A 15767-nucleotide genomic window follows, 5' to 3' on the forward strand; every position below is an offset into this window, starting at 1 on the left:
ACATGTGCTACCAATGTTGGTTAAGAAATACAGCAATACTGCTATGTAATCCTTTTTAATCCAAGATGTAATGCCACTGGACATCTGACACACCCATTTCTCATACAATCTGTCAGGCAGAGCACTATTCCTGATCAGTGTGGGCTACAAAGCAGGCTTCTCTGTCTACTCCTTGTATCGTTTGGAGGGACTACCAGAGAGCTTTGGAAAAATGAAAGCTTATCCAACTCCTGGAAATTTCTGGGAAAGGAAACAGGGCGGTTTTGGACACACAGGGAGCATTACCTGTTTCCATTCCTCTGGTTTATAGAAGTCACTGTCCTGCATTAGTCTCTGTAGTCTCTGAGTGCTTTTTACTTGCTCAGCAACTGAACAAGTGCCTGTTCTTGTAGGACTTTTTCTATGTTTGTTTGGGTTTTTAAAAATTTTTTCCTATGGGACTGTTGTGTGACGCAGCATTTTGTACCCAATCAAGAACACAGTGGGCTGTTGGAAAAGGAGCTGACAAATAAGTGCATCTTCCAATGAGGGTACAATTTAGTGTCTGAAGAAGTACCTTTTACATTCTTAGGTATATGTACCAAAAGCCGTCTTTGCAGAAATGCATTACAAAAGGTATTTTTAGGTACTTTCTACTGTCTCTCAGAGGAACAGTATCAAATGGATGTCTGGAAGGGGACAATCTTGGGCTTCCTGTTGAGGCCCTCAAAGCCAAGAGATGGCTTCTTTTCCTAAGTTATATTTTTCCAAAGGAGATGAATTAGAAGTGTGTCCTTTTGGAAGACGAGTCATACATAAACCTGTATTTACAGGTGCCTTTTCTTTCATTCTCCTCCAGAAAGGAGGTAATCACTCATACAGCTTCAGGAAAAAGGTTTCAGAGAATGACTGTAAAAAATGAAAACATTTATTTTAAGACTGTTCTTTGTACCATACATTTAAAGGGAAAGCATGACTTTTTAACCAAAATATATTTTTGTCGAAGGCAGAGCCTACTACACAAAGAAAATGAGAAAAAACATTATGACATATGTACTTACTAAACAGTATGAATTTTACATCCTACTACAAAAGTAGAAAGAAAAGTGAAATACATGCATGGATTTGACTAAAATAAGTAACTTCTTTAGTGTTGCAATTTGCAAAGGTTTTGCAAATAACTACCTCTAAACAGAGAATATGCTTTGATTTTAATTTCAACTGAAAATTATAAAGCAAGGGACAACTATGAGAATTTTTTAAGGAACTACTACAGAACTATTTCTGTAATTTTCAGCTTTTTGAACATGAAAATGAAACATCATCTATATCCTGGCCAGCACACTAATCTCAGAATTTGGAACACAGAAGTAATCAAGTAAGTAAAACTGAGCCTTTTGCACAGATGGCAAGTTCATAACTTGCTTTGAAAAGCAAACTAAATTTGAAGCTGCTACACCACCAGTAGAAATAATGGGTTTTGTATAATTGGTGGTATTTGTGCCCATTATTTAGGAATATGTTTACTAAGTTTATTGTTTAGCATCCATGTTTTTGGATTCTGTGGCTATGCCTGTGTTACTACACCCTGCACACAAGGGTATTCACAGAGTGTGAAGACACAAAACGAAATGTGTGAACAGTATGGAGGTAAACAGTACTTCAGCTCCCTGCCATAGGTTGACACTGGTGTCCAAGCATATTAACATGCAAATGTATGGACACTGTATGGTCATTTAGCAAAGAAAAAGGGAAGGGAGGGGCTTAAATAGCAGTTAGATGCAAACCTGAGGTGTTCATAGTTTTTGAGTGCAGATGCCTTTTAAAGGATTTGTTGAAAATTGATATAGTAGCAAGAACTCTGATGAAAGTAATGAACAATGCTGAACAGACCAGAGACAAAGGATATTTCATAGGACAATTCTATTTCTTGATACGTTATACTAAAACACGTTTAATTATAATAGAAGACAAACAAAAGTACCACGTATCACTAAATAAGCTATAAAGTTTGGAGTCCTAACACAGATTGGACTTTCAAAATCTAAACAAATGATGGTGTGCTTTATCACTCCAAAAGCTGAGAAATTTTGCTGGTCCAAGTACACCTGACCCTGACAAACTACTGAAACTTAACAATATAAGGATTTGTCATCTATTTCAGTCAAATTCTTTGTATTTGCAGGGGTCTGTCCACAGAAATCTTGATGAGCAGTCTTACACCACGCAGGGAGCACGATCAATGTAGTCCACTACTCTCCTATCTTTTGAGTGGTCTGGATATCAGTGGCATATTAGGTAATTATGTTTGGGAGGCATCAGAATATTTTTATTCTGGGATTTCTTTCTCTGCTTTGAAGAAGTTTCCAGAGTCGCTGCAGCATGTTTGTGTGAGTTTTCCACACTGCAAACTGAGGAGAGACATTAAACATGAAAAGCAAATTATTAGAGAATGTAATACCACAGAAACTTTCTTTGAGATGAAGGACTAGATATTATCAAAGAAAACATGCTGTAATTGACTTTATTTCAAAATCACCAGGTATTCTTTACACTGCACATTCAATAAAAACAAAGCAATGTAGCCACTGATATAATTTCCAGTTCTGAAATGGCCTTGATTTTGTCCTTAAAGGACATGAGACCGGTGAGATGATGTTATAGCACACGGGCATACTCTTCTGTACGGAGCAAAAGACCATGCATCACATCATAGAAATGACACTGACATGACAAAGTGAGATTGTCCTTAAAGAATTACATTTTAATAGTGCCAAATTGCTAGTTGACCCGTGACAGCCCACTTTGAAAGCAAGAATGTCACAAGCGTGAGTCTATTAGCAGTCTGAGACTCATCAACCATCAAACCCTTACACGGCTTTTTAGTTCTTCCCTGTCCCAGCTTGTGTTTTTCCTTTGTCTAACAGACAACCCAGTTCTGAGCCTTCAGGTGAAGCATGTTTACTTGGCACGGAGAAGAAAACAAGGAACAAACTCAACACACAGGAAGTGACAGAAAAGTGTGCATTTCAGAAGTCAGAACTGTGCAATAAATCCCAAGAGGTGGGACAGAACTAGCGCACACACACACACACACACTTTGCTTAAAAAACAGCCGTATATTTTTTCCTTTGGCCCGGCTAACACACTCACTGCTGTGCAGCCAGACCGCAGCAAAGACGCACTGCTTGTTTACCACGGCTGAACAAGGCCAGATCTGTCCCTCACACTCGCTGCTCCCAAGCCCTTCGCCTCACAGCGGTCCAGCTTTCACCTGGGCGGGCTCCCACAGACGGAGACTTGTGGCAGACGAGAAGCCCTTGCTGCCCACACCGCCTGCCGAGCAGGCAGCGGGGGCAAAGAGCAGCACTCGCCCGCTCGGCAGCGGTTCCGCGTCTCGTACTGACAAAACCCTGGTGCCCTCTCGAGTGCCCACAGAGCTCCAGATGAGTTTCGATCTCAAGCACATACGTGACTCTTGGGCATGGTACTGTCTAGGGCCAAGAGCAGGACGCGATGATCCATGTGCGTCCCTGGCCCTTTCCAACTCAGAGTATGGGACGACGGGGCTGCCACCTCCACGGGAGAGCTGCGCGACGCCTGCCCTGCGGCCGCACGGTGTCCCCGCGGGCCGAGGGACACCCCGCCCCGCCCGGTACGGCGAGCCCCGCCGGAGCAGCCGCGCCTCGCCGGGGCAGCGCGGCGGGACCCGCCCCGCCCGCAGCCGCGCGATGACGTGAGCGGCGGGAGCGCCGCCCAGCCGGAGGCAGCGGCAGGAGCGCGGGTCGGCGCGGAGCTGCCGCCGCGTCCCCCGGCCGGCGCCGCCGTGCATGGGGAAGGAGCGGGCGGGACGCTGCCTGCGCGCCGCGCTGCACAGCCGCCGCCGCCGCGGTGAGTGGGGCCGGCAGCGCCCGCCCGCCGGCGGGGCCCAGGGGGTGGCCGGGGTGGCGGCAGCACCGCCGTGTCCCGCGCCCCGTCCCGCGGGCGGGGGCTCACTCCCGGCGGGCGGGCGCTCGGGGGGCGGGCGACCCTGCCCGCCGGGCGCTGTGAGCGGGGCACCGCGCTGGCTTCCTCCCCCTCCGTAAACAGGGCTCCCGGGGGGCGGGCCGGGCCGACCTGGGCGGCGGGGAAGCTGGAAGTGTGGCTGCCGCGCCTCTTCGGTGGAGGTGCTGTGTGTTGCGGGAGAACTTCCTCGCGAATACTTATTTGTGCCGTTAAAAAAAAATCTCCTCGCAGAAGGAGGGCAAAGAGTCACGAAAAACCACATTTGTGGTTTTTCTCTGTAAGTCTCTATCGAATTTGCCTCTGCGTGGGGAAGTGTTCCGTTAGGTGTGCGTTGTAAATTAATGGATTTGATTAATTTTCAGAAGATAATTTCTCTTTTATGAAAAGAATTTCAGATCAAACTTACTCAGATTTTTTTTTTCCTACTGAAGTCTAATTAGAACGTGATTGTGGCATTGTCTCCAAATTTCTCACTTCTGCAGTCAGTGACAGGTGAGAAACGAACACCTTCCTTTGGTTATTCATAAATTGTTTTATGCTGGGAATTGTTGACTGTATTCCTTTTGGTTGCTGTACAGAAGGACACTTAATTGGGAAGACTGTACTGCTATTAACAATTTTGAGCGTAATTTTGCACTTGAGATTATTTGCTTCGTGATCACTGTTTCTGACATCTTAGCTCTGTAAAGCTTACCAATTTATTATCTACTTTATTTGTTCTATTGCTAGTTAAATGTAATGTGTGTGTGACTAGGTGAGAGAGAAGTATTTTTTAAGTTTCTATTTTATGGAAAACCAGTATTGACAAGACTATAGAGAGATTCTGTGCACACTTTAAGGTACTTTGAATCAGTTATAGGGATTAACTTTCTTTCCATTCCCTGCATCTCAGTCTTCTTCATAACTGATATGGTGCTAATACTGTAGAGATGTTTTTTGGACATGCTCATTTTTCTTCCCTTTTTAGGGTTTGTGGCAGTAATTAGAGGATTCAGTAGGAATACAGTAGCCACTACTGTGTTCTGCTTGATGAGAATGCATCCAGAGGGACTTACAGGGTGTAAGTCTAGACTCTTGAATTAAACAACTTCAGTATTATTGTATGAAATAGCAGGAGCTGTGGTGGACTTTCCAGAGAAGCCTAAATTTGACCTGTTTACAGATTTTCATTTTCTGTAAGCGCCAACGACAGCAATATGGGGAAGGAGTGTTTGCTGCTGGGAGGGGAAGTTGTAATGAGCAAGAAGTACATGGAATGCAGAAAATGGTCCAACATCCTTGTTGATTGAATCAGACTGACGGGAACTGCAAAATGGAAAATGAAAGAAGGTTGCTACTGCTTTTTACTTGTAGCTGTTCAAAGTGATGATTAGGCTAATAAAAAGTTGAAGAATAACCATTTCCAAACCATGTGGAGGTAGTGTTATGCATGACCACTGAATAGTACTAAAGTGAGTGTTGCTGCCATGTTGTACTAGCAGTGGCATCATCTTTCTGAAGTTAGGAGCAAAGCAATTGCTGAATGAGGTTGTTGCTTTGCCATTGGTCTCTTTTTATTTCAGCTTTGGGACATTTTTACAGTATGACTTTATGTAAACAAAAGCTAAGTGATGATGTTTGCAGTTACAAGAAATAACCTGAGATTTCATCTGAAAGAGCCTTAAAAGGGAAATAAACACAATTCAGAAATGTAGTAGTATTAAACAGAGACAGTAATTAAATGGTGTTCATTATGAATAGAAGAGTATCAAAAGTTACAAAACTTGCAATTAAAAAGCAGTTAAGAGAATTGATCGTGCAATAATAAAACAAGTATTTGTTCTAAAAAATGAAATTCTAACAAAAAGAAAAAAAAACAACTGGAAGAAGGCAACCAAAATCTGGTGGCTTTTTTTAGAAAAGTAGCTGGAACTTTTAAGTAGGAGGTTGAACTAGATGACCTCCTGCAGAGCCTTTCAACCCAAATTACCCTATCCTAGTACTCCTCTTCTGTTAGAGGCTAGCATTTTTATACTAAGACACCTGCTGCTTTTTACCTAGGCTTCCATGCAAATGTTATTATTGTCATTAGGCAAGTACAGAGTTATATTTTTTCATTTGACTTAACAGAGCTGCTGTTTCAAAGCCTCTGACCCTGACCATGCACTGATTTTAGTGGGTTCTTTATGTATTCATATGTCCCATGGGGTTCTCAGCATGAGGCCAGTAAGATGACTAATATGAGTAATACTAACATGATCTGAGTCAACATTTGAGCTCATGCTTACGTTTGTATTTCTTTAATTTGTTTCAGTTACAATTTCTTTATCAAAAGATGAATGAGGAACTTTCTTGAATTTCTGAATATGAGATTTTAAAATTATTCTGTAAGATAGATCTGTCTTCATGCAGATGTGAAAAACTGTACAAAAATGTGAACATACGAAGAAGCTTCTTTGTAGTAGTTCTGCTGAAGGAACAGTAATCCAGTTCTATTTGCTGCATACAAATAGATGCTTTCTGCTGCATACTGTGTTCACCTAGGGAGTAGATTGTAGTCTCCCTTAAATTGGTTATGCGCGTCAGTGCCGTGACAGCTACAAGGTACAAGTGTAAGGTAGGTTGTCACTGTCAGTTGCAACCTGTAAGATGCTCAAAGAAAAAGGGTGATGCCTCACTTAAATGTCAAGCTCTGTGGGTTATGCAGTACTGGGTGCGAAGAGGTCTGGTTCACGTGGACAATGATAACCCCCATGTGTTATGTAGAATGACTTGCCTAGAAGGCAATTGTCCATCTAATTTTGGTTATATGGTTACTGTTTCACGCAGTCAAAGCTGAATCTTTAAATCTGATTTGTAGAAAAAAATCTGTCCAATCTGGTGCAGGCACCTATTGATTTAAAATCAATAGAAACATTGTCCGTTTCTGTGGTGAGTTGTCTCTGCATCATAACTTGGACGTAGCATTATGTGGTTCCTTTTGTTGTTAGTAGATTGCTTTTTAATCCTGGTTGCACATTTCCTTATATTTGGAAGGGAGGGGTTAGCTCTTGCTGCTTAGATTTTCTGTCTTCTTGGTTTTCTTCTGGTTTTGTGTGGTGCTTTTTTTGCAGGGGTGGGGGAAGGGGGAAGTATATATGTGTGTATTTTCTTTTTTCTTAGAGTCTTTAGTATTTCTTCATAGCTCATACAAATCAAGGAACTAATTCTGTTTTTCTGTGTTTTTTCCGATGTCACAAAAGGCAATATTCCAGGTGAATTGAGAATGTTTTCAATACCTTTCCTCTTTTCATCAGAACACTTTTTCTTGTCTCATGTGTGCCTGTATTAAGCAGAGAGTCTGCTGAGCTGCACATCCTGTGAGTGGTTGTTTTGTTTATCTGCTTACATTTGGCTTAAAATTTAATGTCATGTGGGAATAACTGCAAGCTTTTCTTTCAGAGGTATATTATTTTATGTTTGTTGACATCAGATGTTATCTGTCTTCTGTTTTTTTTGCTCGGCTAGCTCTCAGTTTTGTTCGTGCTCAAGTCTCATGTAAGCAGGTTATCACCAAAGTTGTTTTTAGGCTAGGACTTTGAAAGTGTTTACATGCTTGCATAAATATGTATGGTGTGGTATTTCTTGCTCTGCATGCAGCCCACGTGGGATCTTTTCTGATATTTACCCCAGTTCTTAATCTATGTGTTCTTCATGGTGTAAGATTTTTTATCAACAGTTCAGTGGAGCTGATTTAGCTAGTATTACTTTTATCATTCTGCTTATGTGCTTGAGCAGCTGCAGTAGATTTCAGGACTTAGTCTTTTACAGATGTTTTAAGTAAATGGTTTTATTATACATGTTCAAAGTATTGTGATTAAAGTTATTAGCATGTGTAATTAAAACTTTAAAAATGCTTCTTTATGTGACTTCATTGGTCTCAAGGAGTCTTTTTTTTTTGTAGTATTTAGTGAGAGTAATTATCAAATCAGTTTAAATCAATTCTTTAGACCTTTTATTGCACAGTCTATATCATCTTGTTCACCAGAAACAATGCAAGAATTTTGAGGGTTTTTTTGGTGAGTGGATAATATGTTAGAGGAATAGTGTTACTGTACAGGTCTAGTATGCTTTAAATGAGTATTTTCCATCTCTGATATCCACTAGTCTTGTTTGACTACAAGGATTTCATAGTTATGACAAAAATGTTCATCACTATTCAGTATGTCATAATACTGGCTATAGCTTGGGTTTCTAGTACTGTCAGATATTTCTAAAGTAAGAAAACTTTGCCTTCTAAATATCCAGTGTTGATATATAAACATACAGTTAATTTGGTACCTGTACTTATCAAACAGTTTTTAGAGGCCTCAGTTATTCAAATGCATTTATATTGGGAGGCCTTTTAATTTCAGCATGAAATTATGGGATTACTTGGATTCAGATATAGAGGTGGGGGTTGCAGGTAATGTTTGAGTTATGTATTAGGTAAAATTTGATTGGGAGACTCATGCAATATCATTTTAGGACAAAGACAATTGGAAAACAAACATTAACTCCTAATGAAAGAGGAGCTTATAAACCATAGAGAGAGTACTATAAACCATGAAGTCACAAAGATATAAGAATAAGGTGGAGCTGTAGTTTTATGTGTATTACCTGTTAAGAGAACAGTCTTAACAGTTCTAAGTCTTTGTTCTCAAGAGTTTTCTTTTCTTAGCCTCTCACAAACACTGGAATTTGTTGCTTCCTTGGTGGTGTAAACACAACAGCTTTTTGTAGGGCTGTGCTGTAAACTGTATCGCTAGTGACCTAAGTTAAAATTAATTTTGTCTCATTTGGAACAAGTGGCATGAGGGAAAGGGAATGGACAGGATAACTTCTTAAGCTGGCTTGCAGTGTCAGAGAAAATGTTGTGTAATCGCATCCTGGATAACCCCAAAGATGGACTGAGCTACAAAAGAAATGTTGGGTTCCCAGTGGAATTGGAGGGCACTGGATTGCACAAGACCCAGATCCTCAGCTGTGGGCAGTAAAGCTTGTGTCAATCCAACAGCTGGCTCCCAAAAGACAGACTTTGGAACTACTCTAACAACTGTGTAAATAGGTGCACAGTTATCTTTTAATTGCCGCATACCTGGGTCTTCATAAACCTTTGTAACTATGCTCTCTGTCGGGAGCTTGTGAAAATTTACTTCTGGCTGCTTTTCTCCTAACCTGGTTTCTTCAATTAAAGGTGATTTCAAGGTAGTTGGCTAACATTAGGGCATTCTATTCCTGTGTGTCTTCTCTTCCCTAAGATTGGAGACTAGCCCACTAAAACCATGTTTTGAACATTGGAAGGAGGATGGACATGTACTGAATTTCAGTGAGTATTTCATAAGCATGCTTGCATAAGCTGGGGATAAGCATGTTAGACTTAAGTTTGTGATAGCAAGAGTGCAAAACTTAGTAAAACATACAGGCACTGTGCAAAGTGGATGTGAAAATGAACTGGAGTCTTCACTTTTCATTGCTATCCATTGGCAAACCTAAAAGCAGTGTGATGAAATAGGTGTACATCAAAGTGGAGAATAAATAAACCAAAGGATTTATTTGTCTGAGGTTTAATGACATTACATCAGTATCACTCAGAGACAAATGAATATGAAGCTAGGTTTGCAATATAGTTGCATGTGTGATTGTAACACACATGGGTCTACCTAAACTTGTTCATATTTCAGCAGCTGGAAGCCACAGCAGCTTAAACCATACAGGACGCTGAAAGTTTTTCATGACCTTAGCTGCCCAAGTTGGTGGACATGTATTAGCAGCGTTTAGAAGGATATCTTTGGACTGCAGCACTCTTTAGCCATGCCGCAATTTTCTTGGGCTTTGTTTTTTTTTCCAGGTTTCTTTCCAGAGAGCTCTGCTACTTGCTGAGATTGCTATCTTATTGTCCCAGTTTCAGCCAAAGCAGAGTTAATTTTTCGGCAGTAGCTATGAAGGGGTGGAGCCTGGACCCCTGTGGCAGTGTCTTGGTTGTTATTCTATACTGTGCACTTCATCCCGTTGGAAGTAGGGCAATCTCACTTCTGGAAAGAAGGGTGTGGCATTAGGTCAAGAAGAAGTGTGGTGGGAAGAGGGAACCTGGGGCCTTTGGGGAGTGTTTTGCATGTAAATCACTCTCTTTTATACACTTTTGTTATTAATACTGTTGCTGTTACTGTCAATTTTCTTGTCTCCTTGCTGTTTCCAGTAAATTGTTCTTACATCAACCTGTAATGTCTGCCTTATGTTTTTTCCACTGGAGTGGGGACATGGAGGGACCAGCCAGCGTTTCTTTTTAGTGGGAGTACCAAATTGGGAATACCATTCCTAAATCATGACACTTACCAATAATTCTGCCATTGAACCCACAAAGCTCAAGTTTAAATTCACTTTGGAATGCCAAAATGTTTTTACTTTGTTTTTTGAAAAAGAATATAGTATTTGTCAATTTTTATGGTGATTTGGTGAGTTTTGACACTTAATTTTTTCAAAATTTTGAACCTGATGTAAAAATTTTTTGGTAGGTTGACATCTCTTCTTGTAGTTTGTTATACTGTGATGTGGCTGTGCAGTTGTTATGACTGTGCAGGGTGGTGAAATATTATTTTTTAGTCAGACTTTTTAGAAGGATGTTTGAAGTTTGCCACTACTTGATATTACAGCCATTAACTGCCTGTAATAATATGCTAGAAGGCACTGACTGTCTGGTTTCTTATCCTTGCAGTAGTCTTGTGGACTGCTCAATCAAATTTTAAGAAAGGCCTTTGAGCAGCTTTATATTTAGATTTTTTGAAACCTTTTCTGCAAATACTGAGAAAGCATTAATTTTGAACAGCATGTAGGGTACTTGGTGCTTTGTCCTCGTGTGTCTAACTATTTTGCTCCCTCTCCAACATCTGTAGTATGTCTTGGGTAGACAGCTCAGTATTATTTTGAGTTGATGCCAGCTTAAGTGTTTCTAAGTGAGAATGCCTAAAGGGAAGTCACCCTGAGTGCCCTTTATAATGCAGCTAATGGGTTAAATATCTGTGAAGCCAGGAAAAGTGATGGTCCCCTTTCATGCTCAGGGGATACGCAGAGTGAAAACAAGAGCATATCATCCCTGATTTTCAGTGGACAAGCAGCTAATAGATATGAAAAGGATTTCTGTAAATTATTGTTTGTTTTAAAGAAAACTGTTTGGAGGTTATAGTTATAGTTCTGCTAAAGCCTAAATTTAATTAAATGTTGTAACTTTAAGTTAAAGACGGATATTGTATATATAGAATCACAGGTTAATTTAGTGAAGCGGGACCTCAGTTGGTTTCTGTTTCAAAGTTCTGCATAAGGCAGGGTCAGTAAGGAGGTCATAATAGGTACAAAAGCTGTATCCAGGAAGGTCATAAAAATCTCCAAGGATGGAGATAACACAGCCACCACTGTGCCATCATCTGATGTCAAACATTCTCTTTATTTCCTTTCTGAACATTTTGTATTTCAACATGTTCCTGTTGTCTCTTGTCCTGTGGATGGAGGACAAGAGCTTGGCTCAATCTTCTGAATAACTTCCATGTTGGTGCTGGGGACTGCTGTTAGGCTCCCCCCATCTCATCCAGGTGGAATAGACCCTACTTCCTAGTCTGTCCTCATAGGGTCTGCGCTACAGCCTCCAGCTGCGTTGGTGGCCTCTATTGTGAACTTGTTCCTCTTTGCCAGTGGATTTTTTCTATGTTAGGGCAGTGGAATATGACCTAAATTCAGAATTTTAAATGCAGCTAAGATCTGAATACTGACAAATTCCTAAATAAATGACAGTAGGTGGCCAGAGACTTTCTAACAACCAAACTGGGAATATATTCTTCCCCCAGTTTGTGTAAAAATGACCATACAATGATGAACAATGAGTGGTTTAAATCCTTGAAGGATGCTGTAACCAGAAACAGGCTGTTCAGCTCATGTAATTGACTGAGCTTTCATTCTTTATTGAACTGCATAGTTTGAAAAATATAGGATGTTTTGATAAATTTATTTTGTTACATAACTTTTCATTCTAACTATTGTATTTAATAATGTCAGCTGTAGTTTTTTTGACAGTTTCCTATGTTTTTGTTACATTTCAAATTTAGAAATGCAGCAGGCCAACGGCAAGTTAAAAAAATTACTGAAGTTGAAAACTAATCTGCTAATGTGTGTAGCTAATGTGCTTTTTGCTATAATTTAATTAATTAAAATTCAAAGTCTAGATTTAACTCTTTACATTCCATCTCTTCTTACATAAAAATGCACCATAATATGTCTTGTGTCTTGTTTAGTTACAGACATTAGTGTGGAGAACTGTTTGGCTCCTTGAGTGATAAAACACATGGAACAACAATTTAAAAAGGAAATGTGCTACATGAATGGTTTATAGTAAATGTTCTCTTTAATTTTAGTCATAACTTAAAGAAGATATTTTTAATTTGAATAAATAAATTTGTCTGGCCATTAGATTGCTGAGTGCTTGATTATACATGACATGAATAGAACACATGTATTTATATTTTGGGGTTTTTTGGTGGTTTTTTGGTATTTTTGTTTGTTTGGGTTTGTTTGTTTTGTTTGTTTGGTTGTTTGTTTTCTTTTAATTTTATCTTTGAGTCTCTAAGATTCATGGACTATTAAACCAGCTGGAACTTTTGGAGTGTTACAGTCTTTTGTTTTTGTCGGGTCATTAAACTTCAACCTGTTGAGACCAAAGTATTCTGTTTTGCCAGAATGAATGTCTTCTAGAACTGATTACAAGGGTGTGCGAGTACACTTTGGTTCTTTCATCAAGCTGGATTCCTGAGTACAAGTTTACAAGTCAAGTTTTAATATTTGCCTTTCTTAACAGTTTCTCTGTGATCTCATTGCATACTAATAAAGTTAATTGTGGAATGCAGGTTTTTTCCCTTAAGGAACATAAATATATCATGGATCAGTGTGCCATTTTTTTGCATCATTTAATGACCTTGGAATTTGTTTAATAAGAGCTTGTACTAGTGATATTATTTGTCCCTAAAATTCTTCAATTTCTTACTAAGGTTTGCTCTTGTACTTGAGGAGCTAAGTATATACATAATGTTAGAGTATGTGCCTTGTTTCCACTTCTTTTTGATTTCTATTGCTTTTTAAAGTTCATGTTCGTGACTCTTTTCTTATTATAATGACCTAAATTATTAGGCTGCTTTATTGATTATGAAGTATTAAGGAGACAGAAGAAATTTTAAGAAATCTGGTTGTTAAGCAAAATAACATCTTAATTACTTCGCCTGTTAGGCAGAGGTATATGTTCAGAGGTAGTAAACATTCAGGAATTATCACTATGGTATTATTGGTTAAAACAATATTTTGCTTACTTCTGCTTAAGAAGAAAATCTAATTTGTCATCTAACAGTTATTTATAATACATTACAGTGATTCTAAAATACTTGTTGTTTGGTACAGTATCTTTCTTATCTAGATATAATTTCCAGTTACTCACTGAGCCTTTAGAGGAAGAAACTGAGCAAATAAAACTGCTGTACATCCTTTTGCTGTCAGGGAATTAAGGTGGTAAATCATTGTCACCAATGACATTTACTGGAGAAAAAAGAGAAACTGAGGGAAGAAGGTATTAAAGCCTTCGTGGCAAAAATGTAGAAGATGCAGCAACAAGGTTAAACGTGTGGGTAGACTCATTTGGTAAGCTTACACAGCAAGTGGTATGAAAAAAAGTTTGTTTAAATTGTTAATTTGAACTTTCTGATATAAATGATGCTGCACCACACACAAGATAACTATTTTGAACTTACAAATAAAAGAAAGCAGTCTTAGTTTTAGTCAAAGACACTGGGATATAATATATATATTATAAAGTATATATATAAGGTCATAAGAATAATATAACCTTTCTGTTTCTAAATGGTTATATTTCTAGTGTTGTAAGAAAAGGAATTTTCCTCTTTTGTCATAACAGCAAAAATACTTCTGCATTCCTTTTTCAGAGTAGTGGAGCATGAGGTGAATTCACATGCAGAAGCAGGAACTGAGTAGGATTCTGGAAATAATATGGGCTTAAAGTAAGGAGAGAGCAAGAATGTAAAGGCCCTTGTCTCATCATCCTTCCAGATGCCTCTCTGTTCTTTACCTTCTTACTATCTCTTTACTCTTCTTTTTCAGAACTTTTCTCTAATGTTCAGCTACATCTCTCCTGTTGGGGCTTTGTTGCTTTCTTACATTTCTTCCTCTGGTCGCATTAATCAAACAGCCATTAGCTGTTCTGTTCTGAATCAAATAGGTTTTAAGATTGCTTTCTGATCTTGACAGTAGTCGATGTCTGACCTTCTTGGAATCAAACTTCATGGCCCACATCTAGCCAAGTATTTTGTCTTTTGGTTTACATTGCTGAAACAGCCTTCTGTCTTTCTGGATCTGTTGTCCTCAGAATTACTATAACCAACTCCCCAGTCAAGTTTTGAGTGCCTGTGGAGAGAAAATGGGAAGAAAATAAGATAACCAAGAAGCACTTTACAGAACATTAAATATTATTAGGTTTGTAAGCTGGGCTAAGCTATATTAAGATTATCTTTTTGGGGTTGGAAAACTGATTTTCAGTTGGAGGAGAACTGTTACTGGTTTTGAAGAAGAAATAAGTTTTGATTTGTTAGTGGAAAAAACAAATTTCTTGTGAAAAATGGATTGTGGAAAGACTCAGTTCTATTAGCCTCAGTGGGTGAGGGTGTGGTATTTTGATTAGAATTTTTTTTTTTATGTGTTAGGAAGGAGAAGTATCGGTGTTTTGTCTGGAAGGAAGACAGAAACTGGCATGTTGCTTGATAGTAGATGAGAACTGATGTTTAATCTGAATACAAGGATAATGGTAGGAAGTCAAAATGTATTACAAATGAGGGAAAGAAAATACAGATGACAGGTAATTAAGAAGGTGCAAGAAACCCTGAAATTAGTTCAGTTGGTTAGAGCATGAGGCTAATATTGCTAAGCTTGTGGGTTCAATCCCCACACAGGCCTCTCACTGAGCACTTTGGCTCAGTGATCCCTGAGGGTCCTTTCCAACTCAGAGTATTTAGTGATTCTTAAAGTCACAAGTGTCCTTGCTTCTTTGTCTGTGAAATGTCACAGAAGTGAACTGAATGTTCTGTGAAGGTGTGGGTGGTTCTGTATGGAAGTAGAAATGGGTGCAAATCTTTGTGTGTCTTGCTAACTTTACCTGTTACTGTACATATTTAATTATTCCAGCAGTAGTAACTGTTGGAAAGTATGTGAAATGTCAAATTTCAGTGGGGCTGCTATATTGACAGTGAAGAGATCCTTTGTTATAAGATTTTGGAAATGCTCTTTTATAACCTCAGTATAGACAATTGATCTAGGAAAAGATTGATCATCTGGTAGTGTTTGAAGCAGGCATTCATGCTATCTGCAAGGGTTTTCCTCAGTTTTGGCTCCCCATGGTTGAGGGTCAGACACTCTAGCTGTATGTGAGCATTAAAGATTTCATAATTTAAACTAAAATTTTCGCTGAACTAGTGTTCATTTCTCCAGAAAGTACTGTAACTTACATGTGTGTGCACACATTCCTTACTACTTTTTCTCCAATACATTTATAGTTTCTGGGCATGGGAATAAGCAGAAATATGTATTTCAGTCTAAAATTCTCAGTATCTAGAACTAACATCATCCTTTTATTTTTTTAGGCCATGTGATGGAATAAAGTATCAGCTTAATAAACCTTTTATTTATGACACCTCCATCTACTGACACAGATCATGTACAGGATTGGTTTTGCAATTACAGTTCGT

The 15767-nt window shown here is 39.0% G+C and overlaps 1 protein-coding gene across 3 annotated transcripts in view; it reads left to right on the forward strand.

Annotated features, from left to right (window-relative positions):
• Positions 1–3738: 3738 nt before the first annotated feature.
• Positions 3739–15767, forward strand: part of JAK2 (Janus kinase 2) — an 89598-nt gene continuing 77569 nt past the window's right edge. For 2 of the 3 annotated variants that reach the window (XM_084225955.1, XM_084225958.1), the window contains exons 1-2: positions 3739–3870; positions 4416–4476. The gene's annotated coding sequence lies outside the window, so the exon portion shown is untranslated. The remainder of the gene's footprint in view (positions 3871–4415; positions 4477–15767) is intronic. The other variant, XM_084225956.1, reaches the window with a different exon arrangement.

This window comes from Fringilla coelebs (genome assembly GCF_963513975.1).
Source record: "Fringilla coelebs genome assembly, chromosome: Z".
Taxonomy (NCBI): domain Eukaryota; kingdom Metazoa; phylum Chordata; class Aves; order Passeriformes; family Fringillidae; genus Fringilla; species Fringilla coelebs.